The 14343-nt window shown below is 43.0% G+C and overlaps 1 pseudogene; it reads right to left on the bottom strand.

The window, feature by feature from the left end:
• LOC133118958 (NACHT, LRR and PYD domains-containing protein 3-like) overlaps nt 1-14343 on the bottom strand; it is a 734314-nt pseudogene that overhangs the window by 36885 nt on the left and 683086 nt on the right.

Raw genomic sequence — 14343 nt, 5'->3', positions numbered from 1 at the left:
GAACCAACCCAACAGAACTTGTATTGAAAATCAAAATGAGTAAAACATGATCAGCAAACCTAAATTATATTTGGTAACAAGCCCTCAACTTAATTTTATAATTTCACTTAAATTACCACATACAGCCGTCTCGGTCCTACACATAGGTATGCTGTGTCTGAAATGGCTCACTATTCACTAATCCCTAACTAGTGAATGTCCATATAGTGTTCTATATATCCATCCATTATCTTAATCTGCTTAGCTGGAGCCTATCGCAGCATACATTGGGCGAAAGGCAGGAATACGCCCTGGACAGGTCGCCAGTCCATCGCAGGGCACACACACCGTTCACTCACACACTCATACCTACGGGAAATTTAGACTCTCCAATCAGCCTAACATGCATGTCTTTGGACTGTGGGAGGAAACCCACACAGACACGGGAAGAACATGCAAACTCCGCACAGAGAGGCCCTGGCCCACCGGGATTCGAACCCAGGACCTCCTTGCTGTGAGGCGGCAGTGCTACCCACTGCACCATCCGTGCCGCTGTCAAAGACGGCAGGACCAAATACATGTGACAGGTGGGACATTAGGACATAAGTCTTCCCTCAGTCACCTGGTTTACCGAGACAAAGGGGGTACGTCACTTTACCTGTGCTATCGTTACCTGCCTTGTGGTTGTGCAGAAGGGAAGCCAAGCAGTGCAGAAATCAAACTGCACAAGTATCTTTTTCTCACGGTTATTGGTGTAATGTATAAAGAATTGTAAATTTGTGCAGCCTGGATACCTTTGTCAAGTAAGTCTCTGTGTCAGATTCATGAGTAAAACTAGAACATGGAAGGCTTATAGTTCGACAGCATTGTTCATAGTTTCCCATGTTTTACGATTCAAGCGCAGCATTGAGTGGATGGCGATTCGATGCAGGCGGAGAGAATTGTCGGGTGGCAAATATTGAAACAAGGTAAGCGGTTTGTTCCGTCCCATTCTTCGTGAACATACAGTGGGCTAAGAATTATTGGCACCCCTCACCAGCAATGCACAAACAAGGCTTAAAAAAAAAAAGAATAATATAATTATAGAGAAAGGTAATACACCAACATGTGCCAAATACTGTACTTTATTACTGTTTCAGTGGAAACAACCAAAATCATAACAATCATTTAATAAAAAATAAATTTCAACAAAATCAAGGTTTCAGAATTATTGGCACCCTTCACCTAGTACTTAGTGCAACCACCTCTGGCAAGGATAACAGCATGGAGTCTCTTCCTGTAATTTTTGACAAGATTAAGGAACACATTTGGAGGGATTTTGGACCATTCCTCTTTGCATATCCTTTCAAGATCTGTCACGTTCTTGGGTTTGCGCTTATTAACTGACATCTTCAACTCAGCCCACAGGTTTTCGATTGTATTGAGGTCTGGTGACTGAGATGGTCATTGCAGAACGTTGATTTTGTTGTCACGGAACCATTTCTGTGTGGATCTTGAGGTGTGTTTTGGGTCATTGTCTTGTTGGAAAGTCCACCTACGACCAAGTCCCAGACTTCTGGCAGAGGGAACCAGATTTTCAGCCAAAATTGCCTGATACTTGCTGGAATTCATTATGCCATTAATCCTAACCAGTGCCCCTGGACCTCTGGAATTAAAACAGCCCCAAAACATGACTGACCCACCACCATATTTCACTGTGGGTATGAGGTGCTTCTCCTTGTATGCATCTCTGTTCCTACGCCAAACATACCGATGCTGTATCTGACCAAAACGTTCAATTTTGGTCTCATCTGACCAGAGAACCTTGTTCCAGTCATAATGTAAATGACGTTTGGCAACTCCAAGCGCTTTCTTCTGTGTCTTGTGGTCAGAAAAGGCTTTCTTCTGGCAACCCTTCCAATGAGGCTGTGGTTATGGAGGTGGCGTCTGATGGTGCTTTTTGAAACCTGGTGACCCCAAGATGCCACCAAGGCCTGCAATTTTTCACTGTGACCCTTGGGGATTTTGTTGCTTCTCTCACCATTCTCCTCAGTATCCTGGGGGGCAAGATGCAGTTGCATCCTCTACCCATGAGATTTTCAACAGTTCCATATCTTTTGAACTTTTTTATAATTGCTCTGACAGTGCTCAGTGGTATGTTCAATCGTTTGTGAATTTTCTTGTAGCCATTACCACGTTTATGAAGGTCTACGGCCATCTGCCTCTTTTGAACTGCCAATTCTTTTGTTTTCTTCATGGTGTTGGATGACAAAGGGATATTACCTCTGGGTGTTACCTCATTTTTATACCCTAGTGAAACAGGAAGTGATGTAATCACTCAATACAGTTCCTTAACACATAGATAAACTTAAATAAGTGTAATTAAATACCTGGTTTAATTTTGGTAGGTGTTATGTAGGGTGGCCTGTAGCGTAGTGGTTAAGGTAAATGACTGGGACACGCAAGGTCGGTGGTTCTAATCCCGGTGTAGCCACGATAAGATCCGCACAGCCGTTGGGCCGTTGGGCCGTTGGGCCGTTGGGCCGTTGGGCCCTTGAGCAAGGCCCTTAACCCTGCATTGCTCCAGGGGAGGATTGTCTCCTGCTTAGTCTAATCAACTGTACGTCGCTCTGGATAAGAGCGTCTGCCAAATGTCAAAAATGTAATGTAATGTAATATTTACAATAATCTTTAAGGGTGCCAATAATTGTGAAACATTGATTTGGAGGAAATTGATTTTTAATTAAATCAGTAAATGATTTATGTTGGTTCCATTGAAACATTAATATAGCACAGTATTTATCACATGTTGGTATTTCGAGTTTGTCTATAAATATATTTTTTTGAGTATTGTTTGTTCATTTTCTGTCAGGGGTGCCAATAATTTTTGAGCCCACTGTAAGCTTGCCATGTGGTTTGGGTTTGTGTGTCAAAAATGAGGTTCTGATTTCTTCTTTATTTTCTTTTTAAATTATTGGGTGGCGCGCCTTCAGTCACTGTTTTTCCCTGATTTAGTAACGTGCCTCATCACCGCATAAGATTTATATTCAGGAGCGTGTAATAGCTGCAGGTCCACCAGGGGGTGGCGCATTATGAAATGTCTGATGTGTCAGTGGAGCTAGCAGTGTTGACCTGGGAGCTTGGCTGATGTGTCGGTGGAGCTAGCAGTGTTGACCTGGGAGCTTGGCTGATGTGTTGGTGGAGCTAGCAGTGTTGACCTGGAAGCTTGGCTGATGTGTCGGTGGAGCTAGGTTGTCTTTCTTGGGCGAGTTGTGGCCTTGATGTGAGCTACCTTTGCAGGATTGCTGATAGTATTTATTTTTATTTTTATTATTCCTGGACAATGATTGTCATCCTTGCCTTGCTCCGAATCTGGGCTAAATCTTCTGATGCTCAGCTTACTGTGTTATCAGAAACATGTCTTTGCAAAAATATTTTACATCACCATATTTCTAATAACGGCTACAATGTTTTCTGTCCCGACCAACCCAAGGGAGGGGGTGGTATAGCGATTCTTGTAAAATCCACATTTCATGTTAATATCTGTTAATATCCAAATCTGTTTGCAAACATTTACATTTTTTGCACTCAATCTTGAAATGGCTAAAGAACATTGTATTACTGTTGTTGGTTGCTATAGATCCCCTTCTGCCACCAACGAGTCTATCCACTGCACTATAGCAAAATGACTTGATTGAACTGGGTTTCGACCAGTGTCTGATGATTTAAAATCTTTGAGCTACTCTCATTGACTTAATGACGAATGTTCCTCACAAATTTTCTGATATTGGTGTTTTCTGCAATGACCTAAGTGACCACTGTGCTGTTGCTGCTGTTAGAAATACTCAGATCCCAAAGACAAAACCGTGCATTATTCATGAGAGAAATCAATGTTTTTTTTAAGTTTTTTTTTTACATGATTTCTTTCTTCTTAATTGGAGCAGGATAGAACTAATCCCTGATGTTCAAACAGCCTGGAAATTATTTTATGATGGGTTCATTTCAATCATAAATAGACACGCCCCTTTCTGCATGAATTTAAAAGCCTCAATCAAATCCCCCCTAAGTCTCCTTTTTTTTCTTTTTTTTCAACAGTATGTTTATTGAGTTTTCAACATTTTACAAAATAATAATAAAATAAAATATAAATAAACCCTTTATGTATGTACACTATCGGACAGCCACACAACTGGTATATACATAGATACATACATATTAGTGAACAAACTTAGCATTTAAAAAATAAGGGAGAAAAAAAAAAAAGTAATAAACAAACAACAAATGTCAAGGGAGGCACATTACAATGGACATTTTTACAATACTTAAACATTCATCACAGGATTTGCCCTATTTATTTATGTCAGCTGCTCATATAACCACTATTACAGAGTTATTTATCCTTCCCCAGAATCATCCAACATATGAGACAGATCCTTGTCCCTGAGATAATCTATAAAAGGACCCCACATGCTTTGAAATCTTTCTTGTTTGTCTTTAAGTGTGTATGTAATTTTTTCCAGAGGTAAACACAGAGACATTTCCTCAAGCCCAATACTTGGTCTACCAGTACTTTTCCATGTTACTGCTATAGCTTTTTTGGCTTGTAAAAGGCACATGTCTATAAAGATCTGTTCACTGCGCTTTATATTGTGTCCCTCCGGATAGATGCCAAGAATAAAAAACTTAGGTTCCACTACAATTTGGATTGATAAAATCTCTTGTACTACTAGTCCAACTTCTTTCCAAAATTCCTTGATTTTTGGACATTTCCATATACAGTGGAAAAGTGTTCCTTTGTCCTCCCTGCACCTGTTACATACGTCCGTAATGTTGGGGTTAAATTTGTTTAGTTTTTCTGGTGTAATATATACTCTCATTAACCAATTATATTGCAGAAGTTTTAAGCGTGTATTGGCAGTTTGAATTTGAGCTTTTTTACATGCCTTATTCCAGTTTTCGATTGATAAATCCTCTTGTAAGTCGTCCCTCCATGCTTTCAATTTAGATTCTGAGGATTCTAATGATCTCTCAATCAACAAGTTGTATACTTCTGATATTATTCCTTTTCCAAAGGGGTTTTTGATTAAAACTTTCTCCAATGAGGATAGAGCAGGTATGATCAAGGATTGATTTTGATTAGATCTAATGAAGTTCTTAAGCTGCAGATATTTAAAAAAATGTTTGCGGGGGACATTATACTTGACTACAAGCTCCTCAAATGTTTTAATATTTTCATCCTCAGGCCCAAAAATGTCATTCATTTGACTTACTCTCCTATCAGCCCATAGTTTAAAGCCACCATCGGCTCTACCTGGCACAAAATAATTATTACCCCAAATTGGACTGTATCGAGAAATAACAGGTGTTTCCTTCAAGTATTTTTGTACCTCGTACCATACTGCAATCATGTTTCTCACAATTGGGTTCAATGTTCCCTTTTTAAGGTTTTTAGGATTATCAGAATATATGTATGCTGGCAACTGGATCTTTAAAGAATGAGACTCAATGTCTTTCCATGCTAGTGAATTTTCTGTTGAGTAGTAAAACCTCATAGTCCTAACTTGAGTTGCCCAGTAATACCACAACAAGTTTGGGCATTGTAGCCCTCCTCTGTCATAGGGCAGATATAAAAGAGACAAACGGAGTCTGGGGCGTCTGTTTTTCCATATAAAGTTATTGAACAATTTCTTTAATCCAGAAAAGAAGTTTGGAGGAGGTGGCAAGAGGATATTTTGGAAGAGATATAATAGCTTGGGGAGAGTATTCATTTTCAGTATATTAATTCTACCTATTTGGGAGATTGGAAGTGATGACCATTTATTGATTGATTCATAAATAGACGTTGTAACAGGAGTATAATTAGCTTGTACAATTTCTTCTAACCTATGAGTAATTTGAATTCCCAAGTAAGTAAAACTTTTAACTATTTTGAATTGGCCTACATAATTGGGTGGGTTTTCTCTCTCATCCGTATTTAGCATCAAGATGGATGATTTAAGGTTATTAATTTTGTAACCGGAGATATTACCAAATCTTTTAATGAGATCCATAAGAGCTGGAATAGATTCACCCAAATTCTGAAGAAAAAGGATAATGTCGTCCGCATAAAGAGATATGCGGTGTTCAAGTTGACCTATACATATACCCAAGATCATTGTATGATTCCTTACTGCAATTGCTAAGGGCTCAATTGCAATTGTGAATAAGAGAGGTGATAAAGGGCATCCCTGTCTGCATCCTCTGTTGATTTTAATTGGTTTGGATAGATTGTTGTTCGTGACTATTTCAGCATATGGCCCAATTACAAAATTTTTCTCCAAGCCCAAACCGATCAAGTAGTTCAAACAAGTATGCCCATTCCACCCTGTCAAAAGCTTTCTCTGCATCCAATGACAGGAAAGCTGTGTCTGGTACCTCTCTCTGGGCATGTAAGATGTTTAAAACCCGTCTCACATTGTGAAATCCCTGACGGCCCACAATGAACCCATTTTGATCCTCATTTATAATTCCTGGTAGGAGAATCTCTAATCTTTTTGCCAAAAGTTTGCAGAGTATTTTCAGATCAGAGTTTAAAAGGCTTATTGGTCTCAAATTTTCGCATTTGTCATTTGGCTTTCCCGGTTTAGGAAGAAGTGTAATTAAGGCACCTCTCAAGGTGGGTGGAAGGATCCCTTCCTGATAGGATTCAATAAACATTTCCAGAAGAGGTGTTTTTAATTTAGATTCAAATTTCTTATAAAAATCACTGGGCAGGCCATCGGGTCCTGCAGCTTTTCCAGATTTCATATTTTTTATTGCCTCCGAGATATCTTCTAAGGTCACGTCTTCCCCCAACGTCATCCTATCCTCCTCTGAGATTTTAGGGAAGCTATAATTATTTAGGAATAAACCTTGGTCCAATAAATCTGGATCTCTTTCGGAATTATACAGTTTTTCATAATACTCTCTAAATGCTCTGTTAATTTTAAAAGGATCAGTTATATTATCGTCATTGTGATTTTTGAGGGCAGTAATAGCTCTTTCGGTTTGAAGCTGTTTTATGCGCCATGCTAGAATTTTCCCAGATTTTTCCCCTTGGTCAAAGATAGTTTGTTTGAGTTTTAAAAGATTACCTGTAGCTTTTGCGGATGAAATTTCATTATATTGTGCTCTTAATAATAATAATTCCTGATGTAGCTTAGGACAGGGATTTTGATAATGTTTTGTCTCCAAGATCTTGATTTTTGACTCCAATATTGTTAATTTTTGTTTTGCTTTTTTGGATTTAGAACTTGTAAAGCTGATAATCTGGCCCCTAATAAAAGCTTTAAAAGCTTCCCACCTGGTGCTTGCAGATGTTTCGGATAAATTCATTGTAAAATACATATCAATTTGTTCAAGGAAAGAGATTAGATCTGGGTCCCGTAACCATTTTTGCTGCAATCTCCATTTTGATGGATCCTTTTTCAGCCCTGGATCTACATAACATAAGCTGTTAGGGGCATGATCTGAGATCATGATACGGTCGTAATTACAATCTTTAATTCTAGAGATGAAGCTTGCAGAGATTAGAAAGTAATCAATTCGGGAGTATGATTTGTGTGTGTTAGAAAAACAGGAATAGGATAATACTTTAGGATTTCTATCTCTCCATACATCCCTTAGATTTAATGTCCTGATAAATTGATGTATAATTTCTCTGCTTTTATTATGCGTCTTATCTATATGTGATGATCTATCTCTATTGGGGTCTAATGTACAATTGAAATCTCCTGCTATTATATATTGACCATTGAGGGATGATAAATTGAAGAACAAATTGCTAAAGAATTTGGGGTCATCATTATTTGGCGCATAGATGTTAACCAATATAAGCGATTCTGTCAAAAGTGTGCCTTGAATTATGAGGTATCTACCTGCCTTGTCTGTAATTACCTTTGTAATATTTAAAGGGATAGATTTGTGAATAAGGGTCATGACCCCTCTTGCTTGAGTATTAAAGGGTGCTGACAATACCTTACCTTGCCACCTCCTCCTAATCCTGATATCTTTGTCTAATGAAAGGTGGGTTTCTTGAAGAAAAACTATTTTGGAACGAATATTTTTTTAACCTCCACATCACCTGCTTTACCTTTTTTTATTTTTTGCAAGCCCCTGCAATTCCAAGAAGTAAACTTCATCTCTAATTCACCTGTCATAAAAGTATGAGTTTCTCGTACCAGTATGCAGTAATGTACCTTGAAAATACAAAAACAAGAAAAGCAGCAGCAACAGAAAGCAAAAACAAAACAAAACAATGAACAAAAAAACAAAGAAAACAACTCTCAATATACAAACCTCACAAACCCCATAGCTCCAGAACTGAGCACCCCCCTCCCCTACCTGTTCACTCCAGTAACGCTGAAAACCACTCCACACAAAGTGAGGAGTGAACAAGCTGAGCTGCTTAACCTCTTTGCTAAGCATAACATTCTCCCTCCATTGATTACTAAATAATAACCTAACAAACGAATTGAGTAGTTGAGTAATCCAACATCAGGTATTGAGTGTAAAGACCCAGTGGCAATTTGTACTCCTATTAACTTCACATAAAGAACATAAAGCCTCCAGGCCATGAAATTAAACAAGGCATGAACAATGCACTTTGGAGTGCTGTGGCTAATATCATGGCATATTCTGGTGGAATCCTGACCCATTGAATGATTCTATAACAGTAACCCAATCAGAATTTAATTGACACGTCTTAACTCCTTAAAATAAAGAAAAAACAAAAAACATCCAACTAGTTTAACTGTTACGTGTCATTAAGAGCAGATTTTAAATTATGTCACATGTTTATTTTGCCGCTGAATAAAGCCCCCCTTCTTCCTATATTTAAATTTGAATTCACGTTTATAACATTTCTACAATAATAACCGTGTTTTGGCAATTTGAACTGGACTTTACAAAGCTAAACGTGTAAAAACAGTCCCATGTAGCAACGTATTCCAAGTGGAAACTTAGTCGCTCATTTTCAAAACACAAGCAAAAACGCCGTTTTTTAGTCCCCATACTCATCCATTCCCGTTCTCCTCCTGAAGTCATCTGATGAAACTTTCCGCTTCTGCCGGTGTGCCGAAAACGCGCGTTTTGTCACCAACAGTCTGGCAGGGACAAGTATGCCGTGTCGTATCCCCATATTACGGAGCTTCTGTCGGACAGAGTTGAATTCCTTCTGCTTTTTGTGCACTTCTGCGGCCAGGTCAGGGTAGAATCGCACTCGGTGTTCCTTGAAGAGGATTTCTGACTGCTCTTAAAACAGCCACCTTGTCCCTGTCGTTTAGAAACTTCATAATCAATGTTCTCGGGGGCGCATTGGAGTCTCGTCTCTGGCCCACACGATGGGCTCTCTCCAGTACTAGCTTGGAGCTAAGTGTTGTAAGACCCAACGTCTCCGGGATCCACTTCTCGAGAAAGGAGCATGCATCCGCCCCCTCCGCCCTCTCCGGTAGGTTAACCAGCCTCAAGTTGGAGCGCCTGGATCTTGCTTCGAGGTCTGTAACTATCTTCCAGCTCTCTTTTCTTACCCTCAAGGGACAAAACCTTAGCCTGGAGGCTAACCACATCATCTTCTGTATTAGAAATACGGACCTCTGCGTTTGTAATACGTTCCGCACACTCTCTCATGTCCTTCCTCACTCCTTCAATTGCGGACAATATTCCGTCAAATCTGTTTGAAAAGCCGGTCTTCAGATCTTTGATAGCGCCGAGAATAGTCTCGTTCTTCCTTCCTTCATCTTGTTCAACATGTTCAGCAGTGTTATCCGTCATGTCGTTAGCATTAGTATGAGCCTCCGCCTTTGCGGAGCCAAAGTCTAATATTTTGGATTGCAGACCCTTTCCGCGAGTTTTACTCGGGTTTCCTGACGTAAACGACATCTGTGTCTTCCAGAAATGGTGTTACTGGCTTTCTTGTGATAATAAATTAGGTATATAACAGGATTTAATTGCAGTTCAGCGGAGGGGAGAAAAACACGACCTTCAGGCACGCCGCCATTACCGGAACCCCTAAGTCTCCTTTTACTGAGATTAAGCATCTTAAATCTTTCTTCATAACTTTTATCTTTTATACATTGTCTGAACCTTTTCCAGCACCTCTATATCTTTCTTACAGTGAAGTCCCAGAACTGCACACAGTAATCAAAGTGTTTTCTAACAAGGGCATCGTAAGGCGAGTATAACTTCCTTTTTATTTATACTCAATACTCTTGGTTATGTATCCCAGCATCCTTTTGGCCAGCATCACTGCTACCGCACATTCACTAGAACCTGAAATGCTTTGATCAACTATTACCCACAAGTCTTTTTCAACTTGAGCACCTTCCAATTCCGTACCAGCCATAAAGTAATCCTGCCCTATGTTTTTATTTCCTACATATAATAGAACTCATTTAGTTACATTGTATTTCATTTGCCAGGTTTCCACCCACTGTCTTGTGTGTCTTGTGTGTCTTGTGTGTGATATGTGTGTGTCTTGTGTGTCTTGTGTGTGATATGCTTTTTACCAGAGCCAGAGCAATGGCAGTGGTGGAACACAAGCCAGCCGGGCTCACAACCTATATATTGAGGAATCCATTAATACTAAAACAGCCACCAGAGCCCCCACACACTAAAGCACACAATCACTCAAACACAAGATAAAAACTCACCCAAAACAGCCACCAGAGCCCCCACACCCTAAAGCACACAATCCCTCAAACACAAGATAAAAACTCACCCAAAACAGCCACCAGAGAGCCCACACACCCTAAAGCACACAATCCCTCAAACACAAGATAAAAACTCACCCAAAACAGCCACCAGAGAGCCCACACACCCTAAAGCACACAATCCCTCAAACACAAGATAAAAACTCACCCAAAACAGCCACCAGAGAGCCCACACACCCTAAAGCACACAATCCCTCAAACACAAGATAAAAACTCACCCAAAACAGCCACTAGAGAGCCCACACACCCTAAAGCACACAATCACTCAAACACAAGATAAAAACTCACCCAAAACAGCCACTAGAGAGCCCACACACCCTAAAGCACACAATCCCTCAAACACAAGATAAAAACTCACCCAAAACAGCCACCAGAGAGCCCACACACCCTAAAGCACACAATCCCTCAAACACAAGATAAAAACTCACCCAAAACAGCCACCAGAGAGCCCACACACCCTAAAGCACACAATCACTCAAAAACACAAGATTTGTGAATAACAATAACAAAGATTTTTAGAAGATTAAAAAGGGGTAAGCAGCAAAACTACATATACACAGAAGTCTTGCACAGTACTGCGTGGAACAACCTCCCTGCTGATTGTCTTATAGAACTGCAGGACAGCGTTGGCCATCTCAGCGTGATGCAGCTTGCCCCTGCTCTTGCCCCTGCTCCTGCTCTTACCCCTGCCCCTGCTCTTGCCCCTGCCCCTGCTCCTGCCCATGGCACTGCCCACACCGACACACAGCCCCTCACACCCTCACAGACTGAGCCCAGCCAGGAGAACAAGACACCTGCCCCTCAAACACAAGATAAAAACTCACCCAAAACAGCCACCAGAGAGCCCACACACCCTAAAGCACACAATCCCTCAAACACAAGATAAAAACTCCCCCAAAACAGCCACCAGAGAGCCCACACACCCTAAAGCACACAATCCCTCAAACACAAGATAAAAACTCACCCAAAACAGCCACCAGAGAGCCCACACACCCTAAAGCACACAATCCCTCAAACACAAGATAAAAACTCACCCAAAACAGCCACCAGAGAGCCCACACACCCTAAAGCACACAATCCCTCAAACACAAGATAAAAACTCACCCAAAACAGCCACCAGAGAGCCCACACACCCTAAAGCACACAATCCCTCAAACACAAGATAAAAACTCACCCAAAACAGCCACCAGAGAGCCCACACACCCTAAAGCACACAATCCCTCAAACACAAGATAAAAACTCACCCAAAACAGCCACCAGAGAGCCCACACACCCTAAAGCACACAATCCCTCAAACACAAGATAAAAACTCACCCAAAACAGCCACTAGAGAGCCCACACACCCTAAAGCACACAATCCCTCAAACACAAGATAAAAACTCACCCAAAACAGCCACCAGAGAGCCCACACACCCTAAAGCACACAATCCCTCAAACACAAGATAAAAACTCACCCAAAACAGCCACTAGAGAGCCCACACACCCTAAAGCACACAATCCCTCAAACACAAGATAAAAACTCACCCAAAACAGCCACCAGAGAGCCCACACACCCTAAAGCACACAATCACTCAAACACAAGATAAAAACTCACCCAAAACAGCCACCAGAGAGCCCACACACCCTAAAGCACACAATCCCTCAAACAAACAGATCGCACAAAAAGACACAGAGTTGGCCATTTTAATAGACTCCAACGGAGCTTATAAACGAGGAGCAGCTTTTTCCTGGCCAAAAAGTACCAATGATTTGGTGTCCCAGGACCAAGGATGCACTTCAGATTCTGTCCGAGCCTGATTTCAGCTCCTCCAAACACATCATCATCCACACAGGCACAAATGACCTGAGGGAAGAGCAGGAGAGGGTGGGGGCTCTGCTCAGGAGAGTGGCAGAGAGGGCCTGAGAGAGCTTCCCCAACTCCAAAATCACCATCTCAGCCCTCCTGCCCCGCAGGGACTTCCACCCCCTCACTATACATCTCCAGAGGCTGCGCTCTGCTACCCAACATGCACCTGGCTCATCACCCCACCATCGGACCCTGGGACCTGCACGACCAGGTGCACCTCTTCAAGTCAGCAGTCGGGGAGTTCACCAAGACGCTGAAAGACGTGGCACTCAGCAGACGCTCTGGCAACAAGAGAAGAGTCTCCAGCACCGCCCAGCAGAGCCCTCCTGCACCGCCCAGGACCCCCCTCACCACCCAGCCCACCTCAGACACATCACACCCAACAAAGGACCGGGATACCAACCTCACCCAGCCCACCTGAATGCACCACCCCAACCAAGCACACTACCCCCACCACCCCAACCAAGCACACTACCCCCACCAGCCCAACCAAGCACACTACCCCCACCAGCCCAACCAAGCACACTACCCCCACCAGCCCAACCAAGCACACTACCCCCACCAGCCCAACCAAGCACACTACCCCCACCAGCCCAACCAAGCACACTACCCCCACCAGCCCAACCAAGCACACTGCCCCCACCAGCCCAACCAAGCACACCACCCCCACCAGCCCAACCAAGCACACTACCCCCACCAGCCCAACCAAGCACACTGCCCCCACCAGCCCAACCAAGCACACTACCCCCACCAGCCCAACCAAGCACACTACCCCCACCACCCCAACCAAGCACACTACCCCCACCAGCCCAACCAAGCACACTACCCCCACCAGCCCAACCAAGCACACTACCCCCACCAGCCCAACCAAGCACACTACCCCACCAGCCCAACCAAGCACACTACCCCCACCAGCCCAACCAAGCACACTGCCCCCACCACCCCAACCAAGCACACTACCCACACCAGCCCAACCAAGCACACTGCCCCCACTAGCCCAACCAAGCACACTGCCCCCACCACCCCAACCAAGCACACTACCCCCACCACCCCAACCAAGCACACTACCCCCACCAGCCCAACCAAGCACACTACCCCCACCAGCCCAACCAAGCACACTGCCTCTCACAGACCCACCAGCCCAACCAAGCACACTGCCTCTCACAGACCCACCAGCCCAACCAAGCACACTGCCTCTCACAGACCCACCAGCCCAACCAAGCACACTGCCTCTCACAGACCCACCAGCCCAGCCCCGGCCCGACTCACCCCCCCCAGGACCCCGCCCCACAACACAGCCCACACAGCTACGCTGAAGCCCTGCGAGGCCCAAATGACTCTGAGTACATGGGTGAGATCAAACAGCTGATCATGTACATTTGTACAAAGCTACTGTCAGTGCTCATCTACAAGCACTTGATTTGGTTGAGTGGTTCGCCCTGGTTTTCTAAGGGTCGTTTTATTTTCTACAGCCGTTTTGGGCTTTATTTCTGTTTCGATTGAAAATCTCGTTTGGGTTATTTTCTGTTCCTCCCCCTGTTCCGGGAGAAGATCTTATTATTTCTGTATCCCTGTCTTTTACCTCCCGGGATTTAGTGGCGAATACGTCCGAGTGTTCGCTTAGAAGGGTTAGTCCCTTAGTCGCTTCTGGCTCTCCACCCAGCCCCGACCTCACATTATTAATCAAAATACAAAAGAGGGCAATACATTTTGGAAACATTTCAAAAACAGCGACCCCCACTCATACCATGACAAAGCCCTGCAATGCCAAGAGCTGAGCCCAGAGAAGAGTCCCCTCAACCAGCTGGCCCT

This window comes from Conger conger, chromosome 19 (assembly GCF_963514075.1).
Source record: "Conger conger chromosome 19, fConCon1.1, whole genome shotgun sequence".
NCBI lineage: Eukaryota > Metazoa > Chordata > Actinopteri > Anguilliformes > Congridae > Conger > Conger conger.
This window is presented reverse-complemented; position numbering and strand designations above follow the sequence as displayed.